At 38.8% G+C, this 18,426-nt stretch overlaps 1 pseudogene; it reads left to right on the plus strand.

The window, feature by feature from the left end:
- LOC141351629 (uncharacterized) overlaps nucleotides 1–13,996 on the plus strand; it is a 254,342-nt pseudogene extending 240,346 nt beyond the window's left edge.
- Nucleotides 13,997–18,426: the final 4,430 nt, after the last annotated feature.

The following is an 18,426-nucleotide window of genomic DNA, read 5'->3' on the forward strand; positions in this document are numbered from 1 at the left end:
TAGCACACTAAGTCAGACCAGTCTGAAGGTCTGTGGAAAATTTGGTGCATGTAGCTTGAAAGCCCTAGGACGAGTTAGTGTCAGAAATTTTGGGGGGATAAGAAAGAATAATAACTAGATAGAAAAGTTTGTTGACAAACTTTATGTTGGCTTGACAAAGCCTGGCCTGAACGTTTAAAACGGTTTGACAGAAGTTTAGTTTAGTAGGCTATCTGGCTGTTAGTATATTTAAGTATGAAGCTAGCCTGATTTAGCATGAAGCTAGCATGATTAGCCTGAAGCTAGCATGAAGCTAACATGATTAGCATGAAGCTAGCATCAAGTTAGCATGATTAGCATGAAGCTAGCATGCTGTTAACATGAATTAGCATGAAGCTAGCATGATGCTAACATGAATTAGCATGAAGCTAGCATGATGCTAACATGAATTAGAATGAAGTTAGCATGAAGCTAGCATGATGCTAATATGAATTAGCATGAAGCTAGCATGATGCTAACATGAATTAGCATGAAGCTAGCCTGATGCTAACATGAATTAGCATGAAGTTAGCATGATGCTAACATGAATTAGCATGAAGTTAGCATGATGCTAACATGAATTAGCATGAAACTAGCATGATGCTAACATGAATTAGCATGAAGCTAGCATGATGCTAACATGAATTAGCATGAAGCTAGCATGATGCTAACATGAATTAGCATGAAGTTAGCATGATGCTAACATGAATTAGCATGAAGTTAGCATGAAGCTACCATGATGCTAACATGAATTAGCATGAAGCTAGCATGATGCTAACATGAATTAGCATGAAGCTAGATGATGCTAACATGAATTAACATGAAGCTAGCATGATGCTAACATGAATTAGTATGAAGCTAGCATGATGCTAACATGAATTAGCATGAAGCTAGCATGATGCTAACATGAATTAGCATGAAGCTAACATGATGCTAACATGAATAAGCATGAAGCTAGCATGATGTTAACATTAATTAGCATGAAGCTAGCATGATGCTAATATGAATTAGCATGAAGTTAGCATGATGCTAACATGAATAAGCATGAAGTTAGCAAGATTTATTATGAAATTAGCATAAAGCTAGCATGAAACTAGCATGAAGCTAGTATGACTTAGCATGAAGCTAGCATGAAGCTAACATGACCAAAAGACCCAACCCCCATGTCTCTATGATGTTCGGATCCAGAGATATAAGGCTTTGTTTATTATGTTGCTAGGGTGCTCATATTTGGTTGCTAGGGGCGTGGCTTAATACCTCAATAAGAATCCTTAGAGACTGATTGGATGCCTGAGTAAAATGAGCCCACCCCCATGTCTCTGTGACACTGTGCTGCAAAGATATCCATCTGGGCATTTTATAATGGCAGTCTATGGGAGATGTTGCTAGGGTGCCCACAAATGGTTGCTAGGGGCGTGGCTTAATAGCTATGGGACGATCCAGAGAGACTGATTGGATGCCTGAGTAAAATGAGCCCACCCCCATGTCTCTATGATACTGTAAAGCGAAGATATTCCATCTGGAACATTTTTATTCCCTTATATGGGCGTGTTTCCTGCCCCTTTATAAGTCAATGGGGAATTTTGGGGGCCTCTTACACCCCAGGGGTGAAACTTACACTCCAATGTGAGGTATGTTCTTACAGAGCCTGCCAGCCTCTTCAAATGTGGTAACCCACAAGTTTCTACAAATTACTCGCTCGTAGCTATGACCCGTCAAAGTTTGTCGCAATGTTAAGTAAATAGGACTTTTCGGAAGTTTTATGTCCCGTTTTGGGAATTCTGTAAGTCGGATCCCGTCAAAAAGATATAGCACACTTCTTTAGACCAGTCAGAATGTCCGTGGAAAATTTCGTGGTTGTAGCTTGAAAGCTGTCGGACGAGTTAGCCGCAGAAATTTTAGTCTCAGAAGAAGAAGAAGAAGAAGAATAATAATAATAAGTTTAAATACAATATCAGTATGTTGGCTTTGACAAGCCAACATAATAATAATAAGTTTAAAAGCAATAACAGTATGTTGGCTTTTTCAAAGCCAACATAATAATAATAAGTTTAATAGCAATAACAGTATGTTGGCTTTTTCAAAGCCAACATAATTATAACTAGATAGGTACATTTCCTGAAGAAAATGTGAGTGGTGCTTGCCGTGGCAAAATTCTGAGGACCATATATGTTTATACTCCAAGCCAAAAGTAAAACGATCCAACTCCCGTGTCTCTACGATGTTCTGATGCGGAGATATAAGGCTGTGTTTATCCGGTTGCTAGGGTACTGTATTTGGTTGCTAGGGAAAAAATTGGCATCCACTAGTGATTACACTGAGTCACGAGTCAAACAGTCCAACCCCTGTATCTCTACGATGTTCTGATGCGGAGATATAAGGCTTTGTTTACTCTGTTGCTAGGGTACTGTATTTGGTTGCTAGGGAAAAAAATGGCATCCCATAATGATTACACTCCGAGTCACGAGTCAAACGGTCCAACCCCCGTGTCTCTACGATGTTCTGAGGCGGAGATTTAAGGCTTTGTTTACTCTGTTGCTAGGGTACTGTATTTGGTTGCTAGGGAAAAAAATGGCATCCCATAGTGATTACACACCGAGTCACAAGTCAAACGGTCCAACCCCCGTGTCTCTACGATGTTCTGATGCGGAGATATAAGGCTTTGTTTATTCTGTTGCTAGGGTACTGTATTTGGTTGCTATGGAAAAAATGGCATCCCATAGTGATTACACTCTGAGTCACGAGTCAAACGGTCCAACCCCCGTGTCTCTACGATGTTCTGATGCGGAGATATAAGGCTTTGTTTACTCTGTTGCTAGGGTACTGTATTTGGTTGCTATGGAAAAAAAATGGCATCCCATAGTGATTACACTCTGAATCATGAGTCAAACGGTCCAACCCCCGTGTCTCTACGATGTTCTGATGCGGAGATATAAGGCTTTGTTTACTCTGTTGCTAGGGTACTGTATTTGGTTGCTAGGGAAAAAATTGGCATCCCATAATGATTACACCCCGAGTCACGAGTCAAACGGTCCAACCCCCGTGTCTCTACGATGTTCTGAGGCGGAGATATAAGGCTTTGTTTACTCTGTTGCTAGGGTACTGTATTTGGTTGCTAGGGAAAAAATTGGCATCCCATAATGATTACACTCTGAGTCACGAGTCAAACGGTCCAACCCCCGTGTCTCTACGATGTTCGGATGTTGAGATATAACTGTTTGAATTTTATGTTGCTAGGGTGCTCAAAAGTGGTTGCTAGGGGCGTGGCTTAATACCTATGTAAGGATCCTGAGGGACTGATTGGATGCCTGAGTAAAATGAGCCCACCCCCATGTCTCTATGACACTGTGGTGCAAAGATATCCATCTGGGCATTTTATAATGGCAGTCTATGGGAGATGTTGCTAGGGTGCCCAAAATTGTTGCTAGGGGCGTGGCTTAATAGCTCTGGGATGATCCTGAGAGACTGATTTGATGCCCGAGTGAAATGAGCCCACCCACTTATCTCTACGACACTGTAAAGCAAAGATATCCCATCTGGAACTGTTTTATTCCCTTATATGGGCATGTTTCCTGCCCCATTATAAGTCAATGGGAATTTTCGGGTGCCTCTTACACCCCAGGGGTACAACTTACACCCCATTGTGATCCATGTTGTTAGAGAGCCTACCACCCTCTTCAAATGTTGTAACCCACATGTTTCTATAAAATCCTCGAGCGGAGCTATGACTCGTCAAAGTTGGGCGCAATGTTAAGTCAATGGGATTTTTCGGGTGGTTTTTCGCCCCCCTTTCGGAAATCCTGCACCCGATCCCTTATAAAAGTCATAGCAGACGTGTCCTCAATAAGCCGGTCATTTTGAGCCCTGTTTCATTGGTCTACGACAAACCGTGTGGGACGAGTTACGCGCCGAAAAAGTGTCCAGATATAAGAATAATAAATAAATTATAATAAGTATGAGCAATAGTAATAGTGATGCTTTGCATAAATGCAAGCACCACTAATAATAAGTATGCAAGATAATAATAGTGATGCCTTGCATAAATGCAAGCACCACTAATAATAATAATATCCCTGAGCAATAGTAATAGTGATGCTTTGCATAAATGCAAGCACCACTAATAATAAGTATGAGCAATAGTAATAGTGATGCCTTGCATAAATGCAAGCACCACTAATAATAAGTATGAGCAATAATAATAGTGATGCCTTGCATAAATGCAAGCACCACTAATAATAATTATAATAATATCCCTGAGCAATAGTAATAGTGATGCCTTGCATAAATGCAAGCACCACTAAAAAGTTTAAGTGCAACAACAGTATGTTGGCTTTCTCAAGCCAACATAATTAGTAATTTGTAGTGGATTACTTTTTTGAGTAACTTACCCAACACTGATCCTGTTAGACCTGTGTTTTACACTCTGCCTAAGATACATAAGAGTTTAATAGACCCCGGGGTCGTCCTATTGTGGCACAGACTAATTCCCTGTTTTCTCTTTTATCTCAATATGTGGACTACTTCATTAAACCTTCTGTACAGGCCCTACCTGCCTACATTAGGTACTCAACTGACTTTATTAACAAGATTTCTGAGTTACATGATTTACCTGAGAATGCTCTGTTATTGATTGTGGACATTACTAGTCTATATCCCAACATCTCACATGAGAGGGGACTAGATGCCCTCAAGTATTATCTGTCCACACGGAGTGATGTTACACCTCCGACTGATTTTTTGATTGACATGGTGACATATGTTTTGAAATATAATTATTTCAACTTTGATAAAGACTATTATCTTTAGATTAGTGGGACAGCTATGGGTTCGATTTTTGCCCCCAATTATGCCAATTTGTTTGTTGGTTATTTTGAACATTGTTTTGTGTCTAATCCTGAAAAAAAAATCCATATTGTTCACAGATCATGAAATGGTACAGATATATTGAAGATGTGTTTTGTATTTTCTTTAAATTTGTGTCTATTTTGAACAACTTTATTGAGGATTTGGAATTCACTTGTGAGATCAATGACACCAAAGTGCATTTTCTTGATATGTTGGTCATGAAAAATAATGGGAGACTGATAACGACTTTATTAACAAAAGAAACTCATCGTAACACATTATAATTAGCTAACAACTGTAAGGGTGGATTCACTACAGTGGTTCAGTCTGTAGGAACGCCGAAATGACTGAGAAATGTTAACAGCAAGATATTATAAAACTGTGAATTACTTGTCAATTATCACCCCTCTTCAACTTATACCAACGACGGAAATAAGTGCAGTTATAATAGCAAAATATGTGGGAGAGCATTGCTAGAATATAAATATATTGAATTGCAATATGGAGCGTTTAAGTATTAACATTAAATCAAAACTAATCAACAGATTTGAAAATGAAAATGTTTAATAACAGTACTGACTTAAAGTTACAATTGAAATGGTTACACTATAAATGCATGAAATGGTACTTAATACAAATAATTAACTGTTTCCAATGTATGTGTGATATTACCTGATAAGATAGAGAAAGAGAATGACCATTAAGAACTGGAATCTAGGCCTAAAGGCCTAAACCCAAGAACTCAGGTAAAGAAGAAAAGCAGGGGGCAGAAAGCAAATGGCAAATGCCAAAAGGCAAAAGCCCAGATCTCATGAAAACCAAGACCTATATTCTCTTTCCCTTGACCATGTGACTAAACCTAACATCATACATTCAAACTGACCAATCAGAAGACCACACCTTTAACCCCCACTGTATTGAATAAACAGCTGTGACAATAGTCTGTTATCACTATCAGTAGGCACAGGAATCCAGATGGTACAGTATGGAAAAGGGGGTTGTGACAAAGTAATAAATTCCTATGTTTTTAATCCTACAAATCCGCCCTTTGGCAGCGTGGGCCACACGTAAGAAGACCCGTGATGACACAGTTCAAAAGATTATGCTTTCAGTTGTGTGCAGTGGTCATCTTCAGACTTATTGTCCAAACTGGTTGCTGGTTGATGAGACTTGAAGACGTCCTTCTCCTTTCAGCCCTGCATGAAAGGCTTCATCGAATGGAATTCCACCTTGCACATTATGCAGATGTCCATCGATACTTCACACTTTCACAAGAACAGGCCCTGAAGGGGGTTTCACTTTTGTCCTTCTCTTTGAGGCAACACCCAAGATGTGAAACAGCAGGAATCCTGTGATTCAAGCAAATGGCACAACAAACAGCAAAGCATATGGCATTTGTTACTCAAGTTTTAAATGGTCAGATTGGTCTTCAGCCTACAATCCCTGTCAAATACATTAAAACATGGTCAAGGGGAGAATAAAGAAAAAATTATAAAAGCTCTTACATTGTTTTTGGAAACATGTAACTACAATGCTTTTTTAACTTAGCAAATGTTATTTTTAACAACCCACTTTGTCATTAGGAGCAACAACAACAATATATTCAGTGTAACCAAATACATGATATTTAAAGATCTTAATTTTCCAGTATAACCATTATTAATGAAATGAACAAAATGAAAACAAATTCAATTCAATTCAATTCAATTTTATTTATATAGCGCTTTTCACAATACTCAATTGTTTCAAAGCAGCTTTACATTAATAGAAGCAGTAAAAGCACAGAAAAATGACAGATAGCACAACATAATACACAATAGCATAAGCTGTCAAATTTGCTGAGGCTATGACTCGACATTATGGACAAGCGTATTACTAATGTAACGTCTAGGAGAAGAAGCTAAATTAAGCCCAAGCAGGCTACCTCCCCGGGGTAAAAAAACCCCCTAGGAGAAAAAAAACAAAAACCCCGGGTTGTTGAGCCGAGGACAAAAAAATAAAAAGTCCTAGGAGGGAAAAACCCTTGGGAGATATATATGTATATAAACACATATAAACGGATAAGGAGATTAAGCGGGGATTAAGCGGGGTTTAAGCGGGTTCTGCCGGTGGTCGTTGGTCAGGCATCAGCTGGGCATCACAGTGATGGACGACCAGTAGATCAGAGGTGAGTCGACTTTCACATCTACCGGAACTGGGTCTGTTTGTCCCATTGTCCTCAGGGTCGAGGACAGGACAGGGAGAGAAAAACAAAATCATATTAGCGTAGGGGCCGTTCACATGTAATGCAAGTGTCACACAGTGATGTGGTTTAATCAGCTTAGTTTCAGACAGACTAACTATTGCGGCATAATTATATTATCCACAGTTGAGGATTTTGCAAATTGGGGGCCCACTGCGACGGTATATATGGTAACTAAGGGTCACCTTCTGATTTTTAAGAGAAAGAGAAAATGAAACCTGTCGACCCGTTTGACTAAGGCCTGTAACCCCACTGTCGTCGTTAATGCAGGTTCAGTGGCAAACGGGTCTATATTGCATGCTATTTACAAGATCATGAGAAAACGCGAACATCGCAACCTGACCATACGTGCCAACCCGTTTGACTAAGGCTGGAGGCCCCACTGTCGTCGTTAATGCAGGTTCAGTGGCAAACGGGTCTGTATGGCATACTATTCACAAGACACAAAAAAGCGCCAAAATCGCAACCCGACCATACGTGCCAACCCGTTTGCCTAAGGCTGGAAGCCCCACTGTCGTCGTTAATGCAGGTTCAGTGGCAAACGGGTCTGTATGGCATAGTATTCGCAATATAAAGAAAGCGCCAAAAGCCCAACCCAACCATACGTGCCAACCCGTTTGACTAAGGCTGGATGCCCCACTGACGCCGTTAATGCACGATCAGTGGCAAACGGGTTTGTATGGCATACTATTCACAAGAACACGAAAGTTCCAAAATCGCAATCCGACTATACGTTAAGATAAGGTTTTTATTTATTTATTTGGTTGGTCTGTTTTATGACCGCGAGTGCTTTGTTCGGTACAAATAACTATTTCGAGTTAAGTACTTTTACTAGACAAATTATGCGAATGCTTTGTTGAAGAGAAAAGTTTTAAGTCTAGATTTAAAATTATCGACTGTGTCTGATTCTCGGACATCGGTTGGTAAATCATTCCAGAGCTTAGGGGCTAAGTAGGAAAATGACCTTCCACTTTTAGACACTTTTGATAGTCTAGGGATAATCAAGAGACCAGAATTTTGTGACCGTAGTGTGCGTGATGGATTGTATTCTGATAGTAATTCTCTAAGGTATGAGGGTGCTAGGCCATTTAAAGCTTTGTAGGTGAGTAGTGATATTTTAAATTGTATGCGATATTTAACTGGTAGCCAGTGTAAAGATGCCAGAATTGGGCTTATGTGGTCGTACTTTTTAGATCGAGTAAGTACCCTTGCGGAAGCGTTTTGAACTAGCTGAAGCTTGTTTACTTGATTTGCATGGCATCCCCCGAGTAGCGAGTTACAATAGTCTATTCTAGAGGTCATAAAAGCATGGATAAGCTTCTCTGCGTCAGATGTAGACAGTATATGGCGTATTTTCGAGATATTTCTAAGGTGGAAGAAAGCTGTACGGCAGACGTTGGCGATATGATTATCGAAGGATAAGTTGCTGTCGAACATCACACCTAAGTTCCTTACCGTAGAAGATGGCACCACAGTGCAGCCATCTATGTGCAACGTGTAATCTGACATATTATGTTTGTAGCGATTCGGTTCAATAATAAGTATCTCTGTCTTATTGGAGTTCAGCTTAAGAAAGTTATGTGCCATCCAGTCACTAACATCGCTAAGGCAGTCTGTTAGCTTAGAAAACGTGTGTGTTTCGCTGGGATGTGAGGAGATGTAAAGCTGGGTATCATCCGCATAGCAGTGAAAACTTATGTTATGTTTCCTGATAATGTATCCTAGAGGTAACATGTATAACGAGAACAGGATAGGACCTAAAACCGATCCCTGCGGTACACCGTCTTTAACCAGGGAGTGATCGGACTCTTCCTCGTTTACATAAACAAAGTGATAGCGATTGGTTAGATACGACCTAAACCATGCTAGCGCCTGACCACTGATACCAACATAGTTTTCTAGTCTATTGAGTTAGATTGTATGATCTATTGTGTCAAAGGCTGCACTAAGGTCTAATAATATAAGAATTGAGATTTCACCACGATCGGATGTTAATAGGAGGTCATTTGTAACTCTAAGCAACGCTGTCTCTGTGCTATGGTGGGGCCTGAATCCTGATTGGAACTTTTCATATGTACTATTATTTGTCAAAAATGTGCGTAACTGGCTTGCCACTACCTTTTCTAATATTTTCGAAAGAAAAGGGAGATTTGAGATTGGTCTAAAGTTATTAAGCTCTCCCTGATCAAGCTGTGGTTTTTTAATCAGCGGTTTAATAACTGCTAGTTTGAAAGATGTTGGAACGTATCCTATTTCTAGCGATGAGTTAAAGATATTTAGAACCGGGGTTGACACTACAGGAAATACCTCTTTAAGTAGTTTTGTGGGAACGGGGTCTAATATACAGGACGATGATTTGGATGACGTTACTAGTTTAGAGAGCTCTTCTATTGTAGTAGGTTTAAATGAATCAAGATGTTCGTGTGGTAGTCTAGTGTTAAGTGAACTAACGGGTAGAGTGGTGGCTGCCTGTGTAGCTACGATGTTTTCCCTTATAGCCGTAATTTTGTTAGAAAAGAAGTTCAAGAAAACAAAGGACATGATAGTTTTAAATGTCTTGCACAAAGAGCAAATTAAATGTAAAACATAATAGCAAAATTAATGAAATTACTACACATAGAAAATAACTCTTTATCAAGATTTCAATATTTGAGACATAAAACTAATCAAACTTTTTGATAAGAAACCAAACAGATGCTTAAAATCAGACAGTCTGAAATAATGACTAAAGTGAGGCTAATTGTGTTTGCTATGTGATTGAATTTAACTGAGGCTATGTGTGAATACCATGCTGCAACAAAGGTGAGGAAGTTAAGATTGTGATGCAAATTTGGTCCTGTTGTTAAAACAGGGAGCCATTTTGATATTGTAAGTATGAGATTGTAATCTGGCTCTGTATATCTTCTCACACCATGTTTTTAGTTAAGCATGGTAAAAGTGCTACTGGATCCTGTTGTGAGGTAAAACATTTTCATTAATGCAATTATATAACACAATGTAGCCACATGGCATTTTTGTGCTCCTCTTTAGGGTCTTACTGCAGCTATACAGAGAATAGCAGAGTTTACCACTTAGGAGACAAATCTTTCAACATAGAAACACATACAACTTGAAACTGGTAGACAATTTCAAGAGCAAAAGTTATTTCATTAACACAAGACAACTGGTCTAAAATACATGTAGCTTCAACAACCTCTCACTTAAATGTTTTGTCAAACACTTACAGTGGAAACAGTCAAGGGTTACAAGAAATTAACTTCATTAGCCTATGTGTACATATAGTACAACAAACAACTACAATTTGTGTTCTATAGACACAACAATGCATTACGAACAATTACAAATCAGGAAATGCAAACAGGATCGTTGTAATGAGAATGTTAAACACATGCTAACTGGCTGCTAAACCACTAGCAAGTGAGGTTAACAGCTGGAGTCCTTGCATGAACAATGCAGTCAACTCAGTAAGAGTTTTACCTGCAAAACCAGATTGGTTACATCTGCCCTTAGAAAGTGATTTCCTACATTTCAAATAATAAGGTGGAGGTCTGCCCCTGCCCAGTGACCAGCATTTCTCCTCTGTATGGCCTATTTTGTGACAGGAACTACAAAGCCTGTTCATTTTGCCACCGGGTCTGTAGCTTGGTTCTACTGGAGCTTCAGGAGGTCTGTGACTCTCTAATGCTTCTTTCACAACATGCGGTTCTCTTCCAGCATGTTGATGCATCACCCCAATCGCTGAAATAGGAACACTTTTTTGGGTTCTGGAAAATACATTCTCTTTAGTACAAGTAGCATCTTTTTTAGTCCCATTGCTGTTAAGCGTTTGGGGAGACTTAGTGTCTCGCACAATTAGTTTAGCCCTTACATCTGCAATAATCTCTTTATACTTCTCACACTGTTTAGCCAGGGCTAACTGCTCAGATGATAGTTGATCTAAGATTTTGGATCTTTGCCTCTGACTTTTGTAATTCAGCATTTTTGGTATTCAATTCAACACACTTAGAATTCAGGATAGACTTAACCTGTCCATCCATTTTATGTAGCTCCAAGCACTTCATGTAATTCAAAGCCTCAATGATTTCAGCATGTTTGGATTTTCTTTGTTCACTACCAACCATGCGCCACCATGTGAGAATATCATTAGTGGTAGCGTAGTAATCCAGACCCTTTCTATATAATTTAGAAAGTGTAGGTTCAACTTTCTCGCTCCATAAATCAAACAACATATCATTACTGGAGTTATTCCCTTCCATCCCCGAGGAGATAATCTGAAATAATCTCTAACTGTACAACAATTTTAGGATATTTAAGGTCCTTCTTATTTCTGTTTCACACAATTCAAGCAAATGGAGATTTCACTAACCATGCCATGAAACAATGAAAACGGACTTACCCACTGTGTGGTCAGAAGGCCTTTAATCCATTCACAGGATTAACCATGATAAAGTCCTCATTCAGTTGATCAATCAGAGTAAAACTCAGAAAACTCACCGCAAGGGATCCCCGTACGGGCCACCAAACTGTAAGGGATCTCAGGTTTCGGAAGGAGAACAAAACTGCAATCGTTCCCCGGTTTCGGACACAATAGGTCTGAGAGCGTTGCTAGAGTACGAATATATTGTATTGAAATATGGAGCGTTTAAGTATTAACTCTAAATCAAAACTAAACAACAGATTTGTAAATGAAAAGGTTTAATTACAGCACTGACTTAAAGTTACAATTGAAATGGTTACACTATAAATGCATGAAATGGTAAATAAAACAAACAATTGATTGTTTCCAATGTATGTGAGATATTACCTGATAAGATAAAGAACAGAGAAAGAAAGTTTAGAAGAAAGAGATTCACACCTGAGAACTGAAATCTAGGCCTGATGGCCCGAACCCCAGAACTTAGGTGAAGAAAGAAAGGAAAGGGAAAAAGGCCAGTGCAAAGGCAAAAGCCAAAAAGCAAAAGCCTAGAGCTCATAAAAACAGTGACCTTTATCCTCTATCTCTTGACCATGTGACTAAACCTAACTTGATACATTCAAATTGACCAATCAGAAGATCACCTTTAACCCCCACTGTACTTGACCAAACCCAACATAATACATTCAAACTGACCAATCAGAAGACCATCTTTAACCCCCACTGTATTGGATAAACAGCTGTGACAATAGTCTTTAATCAGCACAGGGGGTTGTGCCAAGTTGTGACCAAGGAATAAGTTCCTTCAATTTTAATCTTACAGTTTCCTGGTAAATAGGGAATAAGTTGCTCTTTTGGTAAATGGTAAATGGACTGCATTTATATAGCGCTTTTAACAGACCTATGGCCATCCAAAGCGCTTTACAATTAGCCTCACATTCACCCATTCACACACTCATTCAAACACCAATGGCGGTGTCAGCCATGCAAGGCGCCAACCAGCTCATCGGGAGCAGCTGGGGTTAGGTGCCTTGCTCAAGGACACCTCGACACTTGGTCCGGTGGAGCCGGGGATTGAACCACCAACCTTCCGGTTTGTAGACAACCTACATGAACCACTGAGCCACTGCCGCCCTATTGTTATTGTACTTGCCTTAAAAAAAGATAACCACATTAAATCAGCTGGACTTTTGTTTTTTAAAGCAAGTAATATAGGCTACTAAAATAAAAGTGATATGCTGTTATTTTATTTGCCGATGTGGCTCGTAGACATCGACTGTATACAACATTCAGTAGTCAATATGAAAAATTCACAATAAAATCATAAAAAAAAACATAATTTCCCCATAGACTTGACTAAGTCATACATACCGCGTAATATTACAATAGGTACCCAGTTATAAAATACTTAATATAGATATAAATATAAAATTATAAATAAGTATAAATAATTTATAATTCTTCATATTCTTACCCCCTTATTACCCCAAACTTAAAATATTATTCCCTTATACCTACAAGTATGTACTGTAGAGGTACCTTGTTGTTACAAATAGGTACGCTGTAAATTCGGTTTAATTGCGCAGTACTTTGCGGGTCGAAAAATAAAGTGTTGCCCATTTAACCATGGTAAGGTGTCTTTTGTTATTCTAGTTGGTTATTCTTGTTGGACCTTGTATCAGTTGGGAAAGATTGAATTTGTTTGCTATCTCTTTAAGTATTTTCCTCTCAATTTTTTTTCAGTTCCAGTGTTCACTTACCGGTATATACTACAATAGTTTACATTTATTTACTGACAGATTATCGATGTGTTACAGTTTGATATAACACTGTATTAAATATCACAAACATCATCATCATCATCATCATCACAAAGTGTTTGTATTGTTAAGTTGATTAAGTTGTGATTTCATATTCTCTGATCTCTCTCAGTGGATGTGACTCTGGATCCTGATACAGCTTCACCATATCTCATCCTGTCTGATGATAAGAAACAAGTGAGACATGAGCTTTATCTCCAAGATGACCCAAAGAAGTTTGATTCTTTTGCTGTCTTGGGAAAGCAGGGATTCTCATCAGGAAGATTTTATTATGAGGTTCAGGTAAAGGGAAATACTAACTGGACTCTAGGTGTGGCCAGAGAATCTGTTAACAGAAAGGAACGGATCAGAGAAACTCCTCAGAGTGGATTCTGGACTGTGTGGCTAGATGAGAACAAATATTATGCCAAAGCTGATCCCCCTTTCTCTCTGTCTCTGAAGGTGATACCAGAGAAGGTGGGCGTGTTTGTGGATTATGATGAGGGTTTGGTCTCCTTTTATGATGTGGAGTCCAGATCTCATATCTACTCTTTCACTGATCAATCTTTCATTGGAAAACTCTATCCATATTTATACCTATCTTATTCTAAAGGAGGTAAAAACTCAGTCCCATTGATCATCACCCCTGTCAAAAACAATCTATATATTTACAACTGAAGTATAAACTTTTTACTTTATGTAAATCATACATTCAGTGATTGGTGGTATTTGATTGTAATTATAATACCTTGATATCTAAGGGTTTCTTAACTGAATCTTCAGATTTTTCCTGTTATACAAATTCAAGAGCTTACAAATTATGTTAATTATGTGGCCAGCGCAGGCCCGGATAGGCCATAGGGATGTAGCCCATGTATACTTGATAAATCTTGTTTGTGTATTGTATATCAGGAGTTTCTAAACTTTTTAAACAGGTAATCTCAAGACCCACCATTTAAAAAAAAAATTGAAATATAGGGGAAAACAGAAAAATTTGTTCCCTTTTAGTAGTTTTTGAATATGTTTAATTGAATAATATTAAAATACCTTATGATAGGGCTGCACGATTATAGCAAAAATCATATGTATAGAGTACTGTATTTGCATTGATTTGGAAATTTTATATTTAAAAAAAAAATACAATGAATTGCAAGGCTGCAGAGAATAGTGCACTGTGCAGACTTAGGCTACTGAGGATTTAATGATATTATTTTAATATAGTCAGTCATGAACTACAGTGGGCCGGTCTATGATATAAAACTCCAGGGCTGAAAATGAGTCCCACTCCGGCCCTGGACCCGCGAGAGCTTACTGTTACTGTTTTCTTTTTTGCAGGTTATTTCCTACATTGATTTTTAACAGCCACCAAAAAAATTTTGTTCCACCAAAGTCTGTTTTGATAATGTTGATGATTACAGGAGAGAGAACAATGCCCCGCACGCGCATACTCTACTTGAGTGGCCTTGTCTCAATGTAAAGGCTGCAGCCTCTGAAGGTCTCATTTCTAGACTGTATATGTTATTAAGACTGTCTTGTTTCAGAATATTAACAATTATAAAGTTGACCGTTATTATTAGTTAATAGTACATTGTTGTAATATGTTTATGAATTGCAAATGTAATGGTCAGTTAACTTGGCCGTTTCTCAATATGCGTTCTTGTCTGTTCTTGTATTCTTGTGGACTTGTGAAACGTCATCAGTGGCCCAAGTACTGTTCAAATTCCAAGTTCGCACCAAGCTAAGTTCGCATAACATCCCCGGATGTGTTCTTGATCCACCCATTTTATCGAGGATGCATCCAGAGGAGACTTGTGCGGAAGTTTTCCAGAATGCATTTTGTGTCAACGGCAATGAAGCTTGCACAATATTCGAAATATTACCCTTTCTGTTTCATAAAATGAAGTTGTAAGAGCTGTTCAGTCGAGAATATTGTAGTACAGCTGGTATATAATCAACTTTAAGTTTATTTATGAAGAGACACTATAAAACAATTAAACCTCAGGTGGTGTTGCTAACCCAAATTTGACTCTTAGGTGGAACTGGTTACAGACATGAAACTCTTGGTGCTCCTAATCTCTTCATCACAAAGGCTTTTGCACCGTTAGCCTTAAGGCTCATATCACTGAGTTTCTGCTGAAATACATGATGTATATAAATTATGTGGTTCTAAGATTGTAATTTTATATTCATGTTTGGTTTCTTTTTAAAGGTCATGGTGCGATGAGTAAAAAGGTCTCATTTCTATAAGTTTAAGATCAGATGGATTAAGGTTTTAGAACTTAGGATAAAATATGCATTTCTTGTAGAGGTGGGGTTTTGCCAGATACTTCTGGCTAGTTTGACCAGGTGCTCTTTAGTATCACTTGGCACAGGTCAAACTGGATTTTGACCAGGTGTACTTTAGTATCACTTGGTACAGGTCAAACTGGGTTTTTATGTTTTTGTCTCAAGCTGTGTATAAAAGGTGGCGTGGCAAAATGTTCTGGGAGCTATTCTGTACCCAGAATCTCCCACACTCTGTGTGTATTCAAACTTTATGGAGGCATCCTGTAACCAGGAGCTCCCACACTTTGTGTGTGTATTAAAACATCATGGAAGAAATCTTTAACAAGAGTCTTCCTACACCATTTGGGTGTATTATATTAATGATGGAAGCATCTGTATTCAGACTTCCCGCACTACGGTGTGTCGTTGTAATTGCCAGGTATGATTTGACTTTGTGATTTTTATTTCATTTACTACTGTTTTAAGTTTTACATTTTGGATGTGAATGTTGATATTTTGATCCACGAATTTGAAGACTAAATTATTGATTTAAGTGTAACCTGCCTGGCATAATAAATTGTTATTATTGATTAATTTTAAATTCTTCCAAATTGTATTGATTTATTTTAATTCTTTCAGAAATTATTATTTCCAGTAGATTAGAAGGAGTCTGATATTACCGCAAAATAAGTATGCCAGGATATTGATCACACTGGTGTTTTGATGTTGAATGGAGCATGGGGCACGTTCACCAGGACTCTCAGATTTATGTCTATCACCTGACTTAGCAAGTTGCATGATCGTGACTAAAGTAACTATTTTATGATCGGAGCAAGCATGGGGCAGCCAGACATAAAATATTAGTTTACCCGGCAACCTCTGACGAAGGTCAGACTGGCAATTTTGTGTCTGTGAGATATACGCAACGGCCGACGTATACTCTGTGCGATATCGGGTCCCTAATGAACGAATAACTAAGACTATGGGAATTTGTAAATAATCAATATCTAAATTATGATCAACAGATAATTGGAATAATACACTAAATTATTACTGTATTAAATTGGAGTCATATTATAATTTAACCACAGAGGTCAAAGGAATAAATTAAATAAATTGAATTATTCTTCTAGAAGCGCTATGGAACGAAAGAACACGTGTTCCCTTCACCACGAATTGGACTTCGACGTTGGGCCAATTGGGTGGCGTCTTACAATATACATAAATAAACTTCAAATATGTGGTCAGTGAGAAAAGATAGCACCTATATAATTTTTTTTTTTTGAATATGTGAGTTCTGATGAATCAGCGGGTGGTCAGCGGTATGAGGCATTGGATTCAATGGAGACAAGTGAAGTCAATTAGAAGCATGCACTTCCTGGGGGTCGAGCATACTGCGCAGACTCAAACTGAGCTTGATAATGTAGATGGGATGTGAGCAACCTGACAATTGTAAGTCTTCTAATAGCTGTGCCAAGAGAAATCTGAATCACCCACCGAATCCTCAAAACGTTGTTGAACAATGTTGTCCCATTGCTTTTATGGACTCTCTAGGCTGCGAGCTTCTCCTCCTGTCCATACGGTAATATCTCTACTGTGCGACAGAGAGTCGCAGGTTATTATGCAATCGGCCTATTTTTACAACAATTGCTTCTACTGGGCTATAGCGTAAGATACAAGGTAATGGAGCCTTTTATACATTTTCGTGTTTAAAAAAAATTAATGGGCAAATTAAGTTTTTAAATGCCTCAGATGTAAAGTAATTTGCTGTCAAAGTGACTCCAAAATGAATGGGAGTCAATGGAATGCTAACAGCAGGTGGGGGTCCGCTAATCAATGGCGGCGCTCGGGGAAGCTTCAATAAAATATGAAACCCTGCCCCCCTGCTAAAAGTAGGTGGTGTTTGCAGGCGCCATCTATAATTCTCTTAATATAATTTAAACGGATGAGTTACAAAAAAATTCACCCCCCTCACAGTTGTCATGAAGGACAGAATTAGCTATACAGACCAAAAACTATTTTTGTACCAGGCTGTAAACATATTATTTTCTACTGGAAATTTGGCCATTTTAACATGGAGGTCTATGGGAATTGACTCCCTTTTGGAGCCAGCCTCTAGCGGCCAGTCGATGAATTGCAGTTTCAATCACTTCCTTATTGGCTTCATCAGAGGCCCTGTTCCAAATGGCACACTCCGGACTTGTAGACCTCCTCAGAATCCACACTTTGATGACATCATGTAGTGCAGACTGTAGTATAGTGATATCGCGAGAGCGAGAGAAGAACGAGAGAACAGAACGAGAACAGAGAGCATGAGTGTGTATGTAGTTGAGATTGCTGAATAAAGACTTAAAAGAACAACAAAAAAGTCTGATTATTGGATCGACAACACAACATAAATGGCGATGAGGATGATCTTTCAAAGAACGAGTTGGATTAATGTTCAACCGTTGAAGGAAACGACTTTTGGATCGGAGAAAACACAGACGCGTGTGACATGGATGGGCATCCTGAACCGCACACACTGCCGAGGCATGTTGCACAGGCACAACTATCGCCACTTATTCCATTGAATCTTGGAGTTTCGGATTTGTATGCTGAATACAAAACTTGGAAAGACTCTTACAGTTTCTTTGAGTTGGCCAGCGGAACTATCAACGCAGCAGACGTGGTATAAGACGCGCTACTTTCTTACATTGCATTGGTTCTCCAGTGGACAGAATTTTCGCGAATCTCCCAGGTCCTAAAGAGTCATACACAGAAACTGTAGCCGCATTGGATGCTTACTTTAGCCTGGTCCAACCAGACTCTCGTACATTCATTTCATTTGTACAGAGAGTCTG

This window comes from Misgurnus anguillicaudatus, chromosome 20 (genome assembly GCF_027580225.2).
Source record: "Misgurnus anguillicaudatus chromosome 20, ASM2758022v2, whole genome shotgun sequence".
In the NCBI taxonomy this organism is placed as follows: Eukaryota; Metazoa; Chordata; class Actinopteri; order Cypriniformes; family Cobitidae; genus Misgurnus; species Misgurnus anguillicaudatus.